The 17,550-nt window shown below is 35.6% G+C and overlaps 1 pseudogene; it reads left to right on the top strand.

Annotated features, from left to right (window-relative positions):
- The first annotated feature begins 13,730 nt into the window (after positions 1 to 13,730).
- Positions 13,731 to 17,077, top strand: LOC107941354 (5' exonuclease Apollo-like; annotated as a pseudogene).
- The last annotated feature ends 473 nt before the right edge of the window (positions 17,078 to 17,550 follow it).

The following is a 17,550-nucleotide window of genomic DNA, read 5'->3' as shown; positions in this document are numbered from 1 at the left end:
GAAAGGGGGTGAGTTTGGAAACTCAGTGTGCAACAAGCCCTTTTCAGAGACCAAAACAATATCAGCTTGCTGGGCCTAAGCCCAAATCCAATCTCAACATATACTGGGCTGAAGCCTTTTCATATCTCATATCACTGGGCCGAAGCCTTTCGTTTAACAGTTAATGGCCCGTAGGCCCATTTCATTATCACGAGTAATGCCAATGAAAGAATGAATGCAAGCCCAATTGGGGAGACTACTTGACCCACCATCCGCTACACTCCACCCGTACCAACCAACACACTATGTGGGGAATAACTCAACCCACCCAACCAACACACCACTGGCAGCGTCGCTGCTTTTTCATATATCTGGAGGCCTAGCCTCTTTTAATAACTGGGGCAAAGCCCTTTTCGGTAAACTAGGGCATAAGCCCTTTTCAATAAACTGGGGCATAGCCCTTTTGCACTTCCTCCATCCATATAAAAACCCAACCCAATGCATTTATGATTACATCATGTGCATTTAATACATATCATGTGCATATCATACATATCATGTGCATATCATATCATTCATGTATATCATATCCCACATATCAAATTTATAATTAAATCCTAGGGGTATAATGGCCATTTTTACCTAGGGACAAAACAGTCATTTTCATATTATAAAGGTAATTTCATAAATTTACCAAATATTAGGGTTTTCCATGTTCATTATTAGTTACTAACCATTCTTATCTTTTAAACAGCGATCCTGGCCCATTTTTCGTGATACTGAGTTATTGGGCCAGAAACCCCTAATGGGCCCTACATAGCCGATTTAGTCATCTAGGCCCATTTAGCCTATTTTCCATAATGGTGTTACTAGTCTTAATGCACAATTTAACAGGTTTTCATTTTCTACCAATTTTACCCAAATGGGCCCGAAAGCCCATTGGGCCCAACTTCAGCCCCTCGAGGCCCAACTTACCGTAATGGCAAAAATCATGCCCTTACCTTTTCCAATGTTCCCGATCATCAACCTAGTGAATCTAACTAACCAATGAGCATTCGCTTGTTCACAAGTCCTCGAAATGCCAGAATTTTGGCATTTCGGCTTTTCGGCATTTATCGTTTCAAGCTATGAAAAAGGGTTCGTTACACACATGTTTTGCGATATTCCTCGACGAGATCTCCTACACGATTTCTCCTATAATCAACCATTAATAGATCAGCTCACAATAATAGAACAAATCGAGAACTATCTATTAACAATACTTACACATTCGGCCACCCTCCATAATGGCCTTAGAATCCATACCTTTGCCGAAGTTGATGACTAGATCTAGTCACTTCGATGAGTCGAGCTAATCCAAGTCGACACTATGCCTTGCTGCTCCTCCACTATACAAACCATAAAAAGATTAAAAGAAGAAGCCAATAAGGCCTATACCCACATTCGGCCACCTCCCTAAACTATAGGGGTTTTGGCTTTTCTTAACCTCCATAATATCGAATTGATTAAGGCCACGAGCACTTACCAAGGTTCACCTACCCAAACGATTCCAATCCTGTGCTAACTCTGATTTAATGCAGTCCCAGCTCCAAAACACTAGCAGAAATCGCACCACAAGGATCCTAAGAATCGGCCACCAAATCACCCAAGGGTGCTGTGCTTTCGGCTTTTGGGTCACTGAAGAAAAAGTGGTTATGGACCAAAAAAAAAGGGTGTTGACAAAAGAGTTGAAAGGCTTTTGAAATAACAAGAATCGGCTAAAAAGAAAAAGAACAAGAACCGGCTTTTACTATGAATGAAAGAGAGGAAGAATGAGAGGAAAAGAGTTTGTGGAAGAAATAATGCAAGAGAAATGAGAGGGATTTGCTTAAGAACAATCGGCACAAGTGAAAAGAAAGAAAAAAGAGAAAAATGCCACCCTAAAACCCCAATAGCCGAATTTGCTCTAAACCTTCCCCTTAACCGGCCACCACTTCTCCCATTTCAAATCTCCTAAAATCTCTCCTAGACACACTCCCCCTTATCTCTCCATCATTCCTAAATTCTCTCTCCTTATCACTCCTTAATCCATGCACTTGATTAATTCAAAATCCTCCAACAGAGTCCACTTGGGTTCCAACGCCTACCCTTCCTGCACATAAAAATAAATAACCTTATTTGCCAACATAGGGAATCGAACCCAAGTCTTCCTCTATGCTCCACACGCCACCTTTTTAGGAGCTTAGTGGCATCACCCTTGCCACTTTACCAAAGCTCTTTTTGTCATACATTTTACTCACAACTTGACAGAAGGTCATCTAGCCAGTACCCCTAACTCTTAAGTCCTAAATTCAAAAATTGTACTGGGTTTTGGGCAACACATGGGCCTTCCATAAGCCCATTTACCTACCCAAATTATGAATTTCACAACCACATACCAAATTTTTTTAAAAAACTTCACTAAAATATTCAGAATCGCAAAAAACTCGAAAATCAGGATGTTACATAATCAATTTTACGTGAAAACGAGTAAAACGACATAATCGGTAAAAATACCTAATGTTCATAAGTACATGTTAGAGTGCGAATTTGAGGTTGCTATAGAAGGGAAAAATGATCAGCATGTCATAAAACATAAGGAAATAGGATGCAGTTTAATTTACGAGCCTAGGGGTAAAAAATGTAATTTTGACAAAGTTTAAAGGAAAAATTGTAATTTTTCCAAAATATGATTTTTGGTTAATTTGAATAATTTGAGTCCTAATTAGGCTATATTTGAAATGATAGATCAAGGAAAAATCAAAATTCGGGCTAAAATCAGAAAATATCAGGTTGTGGACAAAATGGTAAAAATGGCCATTTTCGTATACGAGGTAAGTTCATATGATTTTTAATAATGCAATGTGTAATTTAATGTTATTACCCTGATATTGAATGAGATGTAAGTTCATGTGTAAATATGGTAACATAATTGTCATTTTAAGTAATTTAATGTTATTTATATGATATGATGATTATTATCATGAAATATTATGCTTTGTGGATTATTATTTACTAATATGCAAATTATGTGAGCTATTTGATAAATATGAAATGCTATCAAGTATCACTTTCGACTTTTCGTGGAAGACAGCAAAGATGTGTGATTGAGGAAAATCTCGTTTGAACCTTGGGAATAGATTAGGATACAAGTGACATGTCACTAGGATATTTGAGTTCCGAACTCATTGAGATGAGTCTAAGTTTGTGAGATGTAACTAAGCATCCGAACTCCTTGAGTTGAGTCCGAGTTCGTGAGATGTAACTAGGCATCCGAACTCATTGAGTTGAGTCCGAGTTCGTGAGATGTAACTAGGCATCCAAACTCCTTGAGTTGAGTCCGAGTTCACTTATGGATGCGCACACCCGAGCTCATTGCGTTGAGTCTGAGTTCACTTATGGGTGGGTTACATGGTAGCTTGGCTATACATATATTCCGCAGGCTATTGAGTTTGTCTAGGTGTGGGCATGGCACTTATGTGCATTCATTCCGTGTATCCGATTATATTCCGAGTGTTCAATGGGTAATTTGGCAAAGTATTCATTGATGATCCCAATAAGATAAGCCTTTGGTGAGTATGTCTTTGAGTTATATTACAAGTTGTACAGGTATGTACACTAAACTTATGCGTGATGCCTTGACATGTGATGATCTATGATGTATATAGTATTTGGTGCATATTATGAAAATGACATGATTTGGAATAAGTCCTTAATACTTGATGACATTTAGATTATGGATTTATGTTTATAAAGCATAAATATGTGTTCTTACCATTATGAATGAAATGATATTGTATGGATTTTGTGAAAATAGTACTGAATGAGTAAATTTACCCTTAGCAGTTTTGGGTTACTGTAGTGGTGCAACTTTGGAAATTCACCATAGATTGTGGAAATTGAATTAGGGGCAGAATAAAATATGAGGTTAAAGCCCAGTGAGTCTAGTTTCACATAGAAGAAATGGTATATGCAATCGAAATTTATATTATGAGATATTTAAATTGTTGTGAGACTGTAACATCCCAAAATAGGGCCTACTCGGAATAGTGGTTTCGGGACCACAAATTCAACATCAAAAATATTTATTTTATGATTATTATGAGGCCTAGAATATGACTATATGCATGTGTTAAAGTTTTATAAAGAAATTCTAAGTATAAGGTGTCCAATTGGAAATTAGGGACTAAATTGAATAAATTGCAAAACTTGGATTCTAGAAGCAATTTGTATGAAATTGCTTTAGATAATGAATTAGAAGGTCTTGGAGATCAATTTTCCTAAACTCTAAATTTTTGGACAAAAATGGGCTTGCATGGATGAAATTTTAAAGAAATGGCATAAGGGCATTTTGGTCATTTGTTATTTTAATGAAATAAAAAGTGAAAAATGGAGAAAAATATGCTCATCTTCTTCCCATAGCTGCCGAAATTTGGAGGACACCATAACTAGGGTTTCTTCAATTTTCAAGCTCAATAGTAAGTGCTCCCAAGCCCCGTTTTTCATGTTCTTGGTATTTTTGAAATCCCGATAGCTTACTCTTTCCATTTCTACCCATATTTCATGTTAGGGTTCATGTTCAAAAATTTACCCATGCATGAGTTATTGGTATTTTGATGGATTATGGAGGAATATTGGTATTTTGATGGATTATGGAGGAATATTAAAAATACATGTGTGTTAAACATCTTTCCAAGTTGGTTTTCATGAGAAACCCTTAAAGGGACTATTTTGCAAAAGATGTAAATGTGTGGTAGAAATGAGGTAAATAATGAAAAATGTGGGTTGCCATAAGAGATAAAAATGTTCGGTTAGGCTTGGGTAAGATAGAAATTGCATGTGTTTCAGTATACGAGCCTAAGGACTAAATTGTAAAAATGTCAAAGGTTAGGGGCAAAACGGTCATTTGGACCAGGGGTAGATATTAAACTTGAAATGTATAACGTGGGGTATTAATGAGCTAATTTTGTTGTTATAGACCCCGAGGAACAAATTCCGGAGGCCGATCGAGGTAAACGCAAGGTTTCGGAATAACCGAAACATAACTCTAAAACTGTTACCAGGTAAGTTCAGATAACTTAAAGTAAACCCCTAATATGCATGATTGTATGATTGAGGAATGCATGATGATTGTATTATTAATGGAATGGAAATGCATGAAATGCATCTTTGATAATGACTTGTTGATAACCGTCTCGGTTGAGGTTAAAAAGGGAATTCGATGGATAAACCATGTTTTACATGTGAAAAGAGATCATGCATGTGTTGCAGTAAGGATTTAGCTTGGACGGGTAATCCGTGATCTCGAGTATGTAAAGGAATCTAACCTGGACGGGTGTTCCTTGAATGATCAAGCCTTCCGAAGAATATAAGTCCATTGTGGATTTAGCCCGGACGGGTAATCCGATTAGGATCTGAATTTAGCCTGGACTGGTAACTCAGATCCTAGCTCATTAAGGGTGTTTGTCATTATAAGGGATTTAGCCTGGACTGGCAATCCCGACATCACCTTATGAGTTCATATAATGGGGGATTTAGCCTGGACTGGTAATCCCGCCATATGAAGTGAGAGGTTCGCAGGAGTGCATATATGGAAAGATCATTTGAATGAATTGACGGATAATGGGTATTCCATCAAGATTTCCTAGAAAATCAGCGAGATTAACATAGGATACATGTATAAATGAAATGTTGAATGATGAGCTCATATAGTTAAATTACATGATACATGATTATGTGGCTAACTCATTGATTGAGTGCATGTGATTGGAAATCATTTCATATTGGATGATTTCATGATTTAAGTATAGATGTATGCTAATTACTCGGTAAGTTTACTCTTCAATTATTCGAGCTTACTAAGCATGAAAATGCTTACCCCTCTCTTTTCCCTGTTTTACAGAGCTCGAGGACTCATAAGGATTGGAAGACGGTTGGAGAAGCAACACACTATTAACTAAACAAGCTTTGGTATAAAGACTCTATTTATTTTGTTCAATAACATGTATAGTATTTTTGAGTATTTTGTTATATGTGTCATTTGATTTGCCCAGTAAAGGCATGTAAAAATATGTTTATCTCTTTGCATATGGCCATGAAAATTGGCTTAATTTAAGTAGGCTATAACCTACGATTTTATGCATGGTTTTAATTACAAATGATGGGTTGCTATCAATTGGAAATGAATCACATGAATGAGCCAATTTCAGATGGATTAATGTAATATGGGAACCCATGACACTAAATAGGAAATAACCATTTATGTATGAAACCAATGATATGAGGTTTCCATACAACTATTTTCATTAAGATTATTTACAAGTGTATAATCATGCTGTCTCTTAAACTTGGTAACCATTAGGCACAAGTAGCAGAAAGGGATGACTAAAGGCTTGGAAAATAGACTATTAAGGTCCACATGGTTAGACACACGGGCGTGTGTCTAGGCCGTGTGTGACACATGGTCCATCCCCATGGGCGTGTGGTATGGCCGTGTGTCCCCTGCACCTAAAATTTTAAGTCAAATTAGCACACGGGTAGGACACACGAGCGTGTATCTGAGCCGTGTTATTTTAACAGAATGCTCAAGTTTTGGACACGGGGTGAGTCCACGGGCGTGTGTCTTGGCCGTGCCCAAAAGTCAGTGTTGCCCACGGGTTAAAGGCATGGACATGCCCTAGGCCACATGAGCGTGTGAGTCCACACGGCCCACCTACACGGACGTGTAACACTCCAAAGCTAGAAATTTATTAAGTCGCCCAAAGTTTACCGAATGATTTCGGTTTTGTACCGAACCGCCTTAATGTAGGTTATAGGCCTCGATGGCCTGTATAAGGGACGATATGCTTATGTTCTAGAATTTTTAAATTTGGGTGAAATTTGGTGACTTGGTTTTGTATCTTTATGAATGATAAAGTTTCGGTAATGCCTCGAGCCCTGTCTCGGTGTTGGATACGGGTGAGGGGTGTTATAGAGACAAGGTCTGAATGAATTCATAATCCCCTGTTTCGATGTGAGAAAATCATTAAAAATTGTATAAAATTAATTATGGGTTGTAATTTATATTATTAAAATCCTTAATGAGTCTATTCTCTAGAAATATAGATGAGAGCACTATCCGAATTCTGTATTATGAGAAGAATAATTTTTAGTGAAGAGAGGTTAAAACTGTTGGACAGCAAAACAAGGGAAACTTTAATGAATAAACTGTACTAATTGGCTAAACCCAAAATTCTAGAAATTTTATAGGAGAAAGGTATATAAGTCTAGTTTTAAGGAAAATTAACGAAACTTAATTTGGAGTCTCGTAGCTCCATATATAAATGAATTAGTAACCGTAACTCGGTAAAACAACTTAACCTGAGCAAGAGTAAATTGTACAATTATGATGTTTTACCTTAAAAAAACAAAAAACATGTGGGTAATTGCTTATTAACTTCATATGGACTTACTAAGAGTAAAGCTTACCCCTCCTCTCTACTTCTTCAGTTTTGGCAAGTCGGCTCGGGGTTGGAGACCATCGGAGGCAAAATCACACTATTAAGCTATGATTTTTGGGAAAATTAATTCAAATATTAGAAATATCAAGTGAGTGGCATGTATAGGAAGTTGGTTTGTGATATGTATTATTATGACTTTGACCATACGTATCGGTCTGCATTGAGTTATCGTATATGATCATGAGATGTGGTCCTTATCCATTATGGTTTGTAAGTTTAATTAATCATGCCATGTCCTATGTTTTGATGTGATGATATAGTTAGCTTTGTTTGTTATTGCATGATTATGGATGTGTATGTGCTTATTTATGCCACGTTATATGTCTTTAAATATGAGTCTATGCATGTGTTCGAAAAGTTTTGAATGAAATGAAATTTTATGGCCCAGTTTTCGTCTATGTGTATGGTTAAGTCTGGTAATGCCTCGTACCCTGTTCTGGCCTTGGATACGGGTAAGGGGTGTTACAGATTAGACCCTTCGCATGTGATTACACCGTCAGAGGTTGAGATTCATTCGGACATGACTTATGGTGAAGAGCCAGTCAATATTTTAGGTCGGGAAGTCAAACAATTGAGAAATAAGAGTATAACATTTGTGAAAGTTTTGTGGCATAGACAAGGAGTCGAGGAAGCCACATAGGAACCTGAGGAGACTATGAGAGATCAGTACCCGAACTTATTCATCGATAAGATTTTCGAGGACGAAAATCCCTAAGGTGAGAGAAATGTAATGCCCAATTTTGGTGCTAGTCAGAATAGTGGTCTCAGGACCACAAATTCGAAGTCAGAGAAATTATTTTATTATTATTTTGGAGTCATAGTATGTTTATATTAGTACATGAAAAATTTGGTGAGTTAATTTTGATGTTTGTAAGCCCAACTGCAAAAAAAAGACTAAATTGCATAAAGTGCAAAAGTTCTATTTTGATAGCTAAAGGTGTTATTTTATTAGAGAAGCAAAAGCTGGGGGATTTTAAAGGGCAATTAGATCCCTAGAAATAGAGTGGCCGGCCATTGGAGACATATGTGGTCAAAATTTTTGAAATTTGTTGGGTTAGGTGACCAAGTTTGACTAAAATAGAAATAAATAAAAGAAGGATGATATCATCCCTTACTCATCTCTTTTCTCCATCGAAAATTAGCCATGGAAGGGGGTTTGAGAGCTTAAAAATTTTTAGTAACTTGAAGCACTCACAAGTAAGTGATTTCCATACCCTTTGTTGATGATTTTTGCATTTTTGAGACCCTTAAAGCATGAGCTTTCAAATGAGGGTACTATCTTGCAAAATGGTTGAAGGTCTAGAGTTTTTCCATGAGAGCATTTAGGGTGTTTTCTGAAATTTTATGGAAGAATATGAGTCTTAGTTGTGTAATAGACAACTTTTGTGAAAGGTGTTACCATAAAAACACCTAAAGGGACTATTTTGCACAAGTTGTAATATAATTGATAAATGTGTGAAATAGAGAGAATTTGGGGTTTCTATAAGAGTAAAAAGAGTTCAACTAAGCTTAAGATGCGAAGAAATTCGATAAAAATCAATTTTTGAGCATAGTGGTAAAATGGTCATTTTGCCAAAGTTTAGGGGCAAAACGGTCATTTTACCAAAGATTTGAATTTTTAATTGCTTAATTTTATTTAGTGATTAAATGAATGCATTTTTCTATTTTGGAGCAAGAATTTCCAAATCCAAACCTAGATCGGGGGAAAGCCAAGCAAATTGACTAAACCAACTAGTTGCCACATTTTATAATTAGAAGTAAGTTGCATGTAAAATAGTACAACTACATTGTTAATGTATGTGTTGAATTGTATTTGAAATAATATAGCATGAATTGCTTGATTGTGGAATTGAGAAGGTATGATGATAATAGAGATAGTAGAGTTCCCGTTTGAACCTAGGAAATAAATCGAATATTCATGCCATGACATACGGGTTATTTTTGGCTAGTGTAAGACATGTCTGGGACATGCATCGGCCACATTATGAGAGCCAGTGTAAGACCATGTTTGGGAAATGGCATCGGCATTGAGACGAGAGCTAGTGTAAGACATGTCTAGGACATGCATCGGCCTCGAGACGAAAGCCAGTGTAAGACATGTTTGGGACATGCATAGGCTACGAGATGATAGTCAGTGTAAGACCATGTCTGGGAGATGGCATCGACTTGAGATGTGAGCCAGTGTAAGACCATGTCTGGGACATGGCATCGACTTGAGATGTGAGCCAGTGTAAGACCATGTTTGGGACATGGCATCGGCACCTTACCCACGTTTGAGGCTTAATGAATATCCAGTAGTGTTCCAAATGGTTCAACGGTGAACGTTATGTTCTTAAGCTAATGAGGAAAGTATAACTATGTTGTGAGTGGTACAGGCACCTAATTGGTATGTATGAGATATAAGCTCATTGTATAATATGTGACTGGTATGGTAATGAGTAAGTTATGTTTACGCCTACTTTGGTATTATGAGCATGTTGATTATTGATAAATTGTTGCTGTACACTTACTTATATGCAACTTACTAAGCTTTTATGTTTACTCCCTTTCCTTTCCATTTCCTTACAGTGCCGCCTATCTAGCTCAAGGATCACCGGAAGTCAGAGACATCGATCACACTATCAACCGAAGCATTCGGTATAGTTGGATTTATATTTTTTATTATGGCATGTATAGGACTTAGACTTTATTATTTTGTGTTTTGAGAATGGGCCAAATATGTTGGCTTGGGTTAGAAGCCCTTCAATTTGTATTATGCCTTGAATGATGGTTAACATTCATTTTGAATTTATAAAAGATGCATTATCATGGTGTAATGAATGTCTATTGTGGCTGATTTGATTTTAGAAATTGTGCTTGTTTTAGTATTGGTTGGAATTTGTATGGAAATAGGCAAGTAAGGGTGGCAATGAGGCTTGGTAAATAGCCTTATATTGTCCACACCACACGGGCGTATGTCTAGGACGTGTGTGACACACGGTCTGCCTCATGGGCGTGTAGTTCTGTCGTGTGTCCCTTGCATAAAAATTTCAAGTCAGTATGCATGGTAATAAACACACGGGCAGAGACACAGCCATGTGTCTCAGACGTGTGGAGGGCAGGCACGATCTCGCACACAGGCATGTACCTTGGCCATGTGACATCATGAGCATGCTAACGTCAGAAACAGAATGTCCATGTTTTTACACAAGGGCTAGGACACGGGCGTGTCATGGCCGTGTGAGCGACACGGGCCATTGACACAGGCGTGTGTCTGGCCGTGTGAAAACCCCTGTAGGTGTAAATTAGAATTTAATTCTACACGGGCGTGCCCTAGGGTGCTTAGGCCGTGTGAGTCACATGGGCCATCAACACAACCATGTCGAAATGGTCACACGAGCGTGTTACTCTTCCACACGAGCGTGTGCCTTATTTTAAACGAAAATTTCATAAGGTTGGTTTAAGGACCCGGAATGGTTCCGAATAGTTTTCAATGATCGATTTGGGGCTCGTAGGCCCATAATAAGAAGTTTAAAGTAGATATTGAAAAATTTTTAAGTTTGGATCAAGTCTCGGTGACTTGAGATTGGTTGTATGCATGAGATCAAGTTAGGTAATGCCTTGTACTTCACCTCGGCGTGGGTTACGGGTATAGGGTGTTACAAAAAAGGTATATTTTTAACCATGTTTTAACTCGATTCGTTTCTCGTACTTAGATCCATGGCTAGTGATTGTTGGGATATTTTTTTTTCTATTGCGCCACGGGGTGTACCAACGAATAACATTCTTTTCTAAACACCAAAACTAAAAATGGTATCAGTACCTTTTTAGGGGGTCTCAATACTTATTTTGGAAAATTTGAGAACTTTACAATTTGGTCCTATTTCATGTTCGATTTAACGTGTGAGCTTTCGTAAGCTCAATTGAGTTTCGGAAAAAGTTTATTTTAGTATATAATGGTTGTATTTATGAGACATGTAAATGTTTAAATGAATCATGTCAATATTTTGATTGTAATTGTTCTGGTAATTGTTGGGCACTTAGTAACTTAGGCCCAACGATCGGGTTATGTAGACCATATATTAGTCTTTTGATTGGTTTGTTCATTTTCGATTAAACTAAGGACATGTTTAGATTCATCTACTAATACAAGTTGTCTTTTTTATTACGATCCGACGACGTAATACTGCTTAGTATTAGTTAAACATTAGATAACCTTTGAGTCAATATTTGCTTCCATTTTATTTGCATGCAAAAACCTTTGAAAACACCATTAATGTAATTAATGAATATTATTATTAAATCAATTTGTTCAAAAAATACAAGTGTACATAGACAAAACTAAATATTTTTTTTCGTCTCTTTTTCTCTTGTAAGTTTGAATACGAAAATCCCTAGCATTTTCCTCCCAACTTTAACTCCACACTCTCCGGGATTAGTTAAGTTTAATATTTTTAATTTTGAGTTGTGTCTTCATATTGCTTTGTGGTTTATTGCATTGCGATATTTTTTTTATTTTCTTTTTTTCAATATCTGTTCCAAGCTTCATGTTTGTTGGTTGTAGTATTTTTTTTTCAGTTTATGTTGTAGGCTTCATGTTTGTTGAGTTCTTATGTTGTTGATTGTTATGGGAGATTTTTTTTAATTTTTTTCAACATCTGTTGTAAGCTTTGTGTTTGTCTATTGTTGTAGATTTTTTCAATTTATGTTTTAAGCTTCATGTTTGTTGAGTTCTTGTGTTTTTTTACTATTACAGATTCTCTCATTTGGCTTTTTACAAAAGTTTCTCTCAATTAATATGAGTCCTTAATTAATTAATTAATTAATTAATTAATTAATTAATTAGAAAGAAGAGACCTTGTACAATTGCCACCTTGTTATCTATTCTTATGTGTTTTATTGTTTTTAAGTTTTAATTAACTTTCAATTTTAAAATCCCAAATTTCTTTTTTTTATGATTTTAATTTATTTTATCAAGAATAATTGCTATCACTTATTCGATTAATCAATATTATTATTATAGATTGAAGTTTGAAGCTTATTTTCTTTATTATTTGTGATTTAAATTGTCATTTCGATAAAAAAATTCACTGAGTTCATAACTCTCAATCAAATTTTTTTCTTTATAGAATTTTGGATTTTTTTTCCTTCCAATTATTAAGATTATAGAATGATTGGCAATTTGATGGACTAACTTGCTCTTTAGCATTCTCTTAATAGCTGACTTAATTATTTGATTAATGGATCCATATTTTATAACAAGAATAACATAGAAAAAAATTGCATTTAAGTAATCCTATATTCAATCAACTAAACACTTTACATTCCAGTCAAATGAATCAAATAAGGTAACCTCATATTCCACATATAATCCTATTATAGACCGTAATTTAATATTCGACGAACCAAACACCTTTTAAGAGATTTTATGTACAAAGATTAAAAATATATGTATCATACTTATTATAAAAGAATCAATATGTGTGGATTGTTATTTTAATTTCATCTAATACGTAAATACAAAATTAAGAAATCAATATACGCATTCAAGAACATATATAACGCAATATTGATAACTTTAAAATAAATATATTACACCTTAACTAAATTCAATTTAATCAAAATGACGCCTTTTTAAACAATTACTAAAACATAAAAGATTATAACAAGACTGAAAATAAAGGAAGGAAAAATAAGATTGGAAATTTACCAATGCATGTTCTAATTATAATTATTCCTTTGAGAATGAACATAGAAAATAGAATAAAATAATTTGTGATATATAATCTAAGACTATATTGAATTAAAAGTCTAATTAAGAAATTTAAATAAATTTGTGTTGTATTATAAATTAAAAGAATTATAGAATGAATAATAGATAAATGAAAGAATGATTCAACTCTCACTTAAATGTTAAAAAATTTTACAAATCTTTTATTGAGAGGGTCTCTATCGCTATAAATTATAACAATATAACAAAAATAATTAAGATACCTTATAAATTTTTAAATGTTACAATAATTATAATTTTTTTTTAGAATTATAAGAATTACATAAACATCCATTTATTAATAAATTTAAACCTTGTTATAACGTAGACCAAGAGTCCGCCACTAACGAGACTCTTGCCACTGATCGGCGAAAAAGTTGTAAGGTTAAAAATGGGGCGGTTTACCCTTCAGACTGAACTGACCTGGTTTATTTCCTATGAGAATTACATAAATATCCATTTATTAATAAATTTAAATCTTGTTATAGCGTAGACAAAGAGTCCGCCACTAACGAGACTCTTGCCACTGATCGGCGAAAAAGTTATAAGGTTAAAAATGGGGCGGTTTACCCTTCAGACTGAACTGACATGGTTTATTTCCTACTATTTGGTTAAATGATTCATAAATTTACCATTTATCTAAAAGCCCTCCACTATTATTTTTCTTTTCGCCTCTCCCCTAATTCCTTTTCCAAGTGATTTTTGTGTCACCAAATCTCTTCAAAATTTCGGAAGTGGAATTTCAGTTTCCCGCCAAACGACTCTGCAAAACCTTGAATATATCAAGTATAAATTAATTTCTGAGTCATAGCGGCGTGCGTCATTTATAGCTGCGAAAGTGTTTTTAGAAGAAAGAATTGATATGGAGAAAGGGTTAATCTCGGTAGATCGATGGGCAGAGGGCAGCCAAGCTTACTTCTTAACAAACCTGCACACCGATCACACCCAAGGTCTGTCTTCCACCTGGGCTATGGCTCCCATCTTCTGCTCCCGCGTCACCGCCAAGCTCTTCCCTTTCAAATTCCCTAATTTCAATCTCTCTCTTCTTCGCGTCCTTGATCTTGGATCCTGGCACTCTCTCTCCCTCATTTCGCCTTCAACTGGTTCAAAAGTTACAGTCCAAGTCATGGCCATTGACGCTTACCATTGCCCCGGTTCGCAAAGCGTTTAGCATTTCACAAAAAAAAAATCAATTTCCAACCTTTTTTTTTCCTAATTGTTTAATTATGTGGTGGTAGGTGCGGTTATGTTCTTGTTTCGTGGAGAGTTTGGATGCATGCTCAACACTGGAGATTTCCGATGGGAGAAAAACTGTGAGAGAGCGAAGTTAGCAAAGGAAATGCTGCTGAATGCTCTTAAGGACGATGCGGTTGATGTTCTTTACTTGGACAACACGTATTGTAATCCTACTTTTCAATTTCCTACCAGGGAAGTTGCCGCCAAGCAGGTGCTTTTCAAAATTCCCAATCGGGATTTTTCGTTTAATATACAGTTTCTCAGTGAAATGTTCTGGCAATTGTTAGATTGCGCTTACACTTTTGGTTTTTGGACGATTATTAATTTATTAAATAGGAGAGAAATTATTTTCAAAGTTTACTCGTAGAAAGTTGGGATTTAATCATGATGATTTTTACTTGAGATCAAGTTTGGGTTTGAAAATGAATGTTTAATCAAGCTCGACTATGTAGAATCTCGGCAACCAAGCTCAACCAGGGGTTGCGTTTGGTTTATCAACTTGGCTTGTTTGTAATCTTGTAATGGAGATCAGTTGTAGATTATTAATTGATTGTTAGTCTCTATTTTGAGTTATGTGAAAACTTCACTTCAGACATTAAGATGCTATTGATTTTTCGTGCTAGGAAATTTATCATCATTAAGCATACATAAAGCATTTATGTGGATGACAAGGAGGGAAAATTTAAACTACAATTACCAACAGTAGTCTGAAATATTGCTTAATTGTTTCTTCTTAATGCACAACACTGGTTACAATGTCTTCTTCAATATTTGCAGAAAAAGTTAAATTTTGAGTCTTTGAAAAAGTTCAATTTTGAGTCTTTGAAAAAGTTCAATTTTGAGTCTTTCTGTTGAAGACAATCGAAGTATGGGTTTGTAGAGATGGGTTATTTATTTATCGGAGTAACTTCGGAGCTGAAGATCAGATTTGATTTTCTTACTGCTTTAGTTTTGCTGATAGCAGGATGCTGACATCATTTCTTCCCATCCAGACCATGACATTGTCGTTGGGATTGACACCTTGGGCAAGGAAGATCTTTTGCTTCACATCTCAAATGCACTTAATGTAAAGGTAAAAAAGGTTTCGCCTTTCTACTTGTGGGCGTTGATTTTATAATTGGTTTCTCTTCATAGTATAACCTACTCCAGTAAATGAGCAAAAAACCACATAACCTACTCCAGTAGTTGGAAGTGTTAGGTTGAATGAGATTTATTCTGTCTTGAGAAATCACTGTGGCAGGTACTTGAGAGGTTATTCTTTTTTTAATTTATTTTCTTTGATCCGTAACATATCAGTTTTACACTTTACGACGGGGGAAGTATCTTAATTAACTGCTTCAAATCTACAAGTATTTTTGCAATGCTTTATGACAAATCAGTCTCACTATTTGACCTCATGTATTAAGTGTGTTTGCATTGGCTTTTCTCTCAAATGTATCACTGTTTGATGAAAAGATCTTACTAGCAAGAGATGATTGGTTAAAGTACTTTTTCAGGTTTTCTTCATTGTCACTCCATAGAGTGTTATATTTGAAGATTAATGATGATTTATTTGTAACATTTTAGCATTTTCTATCAGCAATTCATTTCTTGTTTGCAATCCTGTAGATTTGGGTCTGACCAGAGCGCCTCCAAACCATGCATATCCTTGGGTTCCATGACATTTTCACAACCGACACATCTCTTACAAGGGTGCGAGCTATCCCTCATTACAGTTTTAGCATCAACACTTCAGAAGGATTAAATAGGATGCACCCAACTATAGGAATCATACCGTTTGGTCTTCCGTGGGTGGTTAAGCCCTTTGAAGGAAATGGCAAGCTTTTTGATTCTCTTTTAACTTCTGGTTACAACAGAAGCAAAGTGAGTTAAGAAGGTGGGAAGCAGAATGATAAAAGCAATGGTAATTTAGAATCTGTAAAAAGATTTCACAAGTACGTATATTCAGTCCAATATTCTGGTCACTCAAGCTATCTGGAGATAGAAGAGTTTATAAAACTTGTGCAGCCAACTAGCATGAAAGGCATCGTATCTTCATCATCTTGTAATGTTGATCCTTTTTATTACTTTGGTCGCATTTGTGGAATAAACCAACCTTCCCCAAAGTTGGACAATGAACATCAAACGTTTGGAAGAGGTGGTTATACTGGGATAGAAAAGAAAAGAAAAAGGGTTGGTCGTTTAGGATTTTATTTGAGCAGGGTGACTGTGATGAGACAAGGTCGGAAAGGTATAAAGCTTGATGAAAATTAGTGTTTTGATTGACTAAAGGCGAGAGTTGACTTCGGCATCTACTAAGTTGGCAATGTTGTAAATGATGTGGGACTTGTTACTACTAACTGAGAAATGTAAGCCTGGTTATTCTCTTTATTGGCTGTCTAAATTTGTGGGTTTTGGTAAATAGAACTCTAGATACGTGGCTGTATGTTGATTGAAAACTATAGTAGGTACTTTAGATACATTATGAAATATCTAATGGATTAGTCATCCTAGTGTTTATACGTAATATAGAAATCATATTGTGACAGCCCTAATGTGACCCTAGTCGGAAAGTGGTTTCGGGACCACAAAATCGAGTCATAAAAATAATTAATTGTTATATTCTATGCTTATTATGTGTGTACATGCATATGTGGAAGTTTCATTCCCTAATTTTGCCAATTGCATGAGGAATTATTAAATAGGGATCAACATGAGACATGGTGAAATATGATAGGCTAATTTTAAAGGGCTTATTAGTGCATGTCAACACAAGGGTGGACTTGCATGTCAAATTGCCCAATTCCCTTATAGTGGCCGGCCAAGATAGATTGATGATGGGCAATATATTTGTTTGAATTAGATATTATAATAAGAAATTGGGTTATTGGAGATAAATAAATTAAAGAAAGGAATTAAAAAGGAAAAAGATGAATAAAATAAGGGAGGAAGAAGGAGTGTTCATCCTTTTCCTTGTTACAATTGCTGTGAGTGAGGGAAAGAAAGGTAAAGAAGTTCGGCCATACTTGTACCTAGGTTGAGGTATGTTTGATGTTATTTTTTTTGAAATTCATGCATGTTTTTAATTGT

Source organism: Gossypium hirsutum, chromosome A11 (genome assembly GCF_007990345.1).
Source record: "Gossypium hirsutum isolate 1008001.06 chromosome A11, Gossypium_hirsutum_v2.1, whole genome shotgun sequence".
NCBI classification, from domain to species: Eukaryota; Viridiplantae; Streptophyta; class Magnoliopsida; order Malvales; family Malvaceae; genus Gossypium; species Gossypium hirsutum.
The sequence above is the reverse complement of the archived record's forward strand: the minus strand, read 5'-3'. Positions and strand labels throughout refer to the sequence as shown.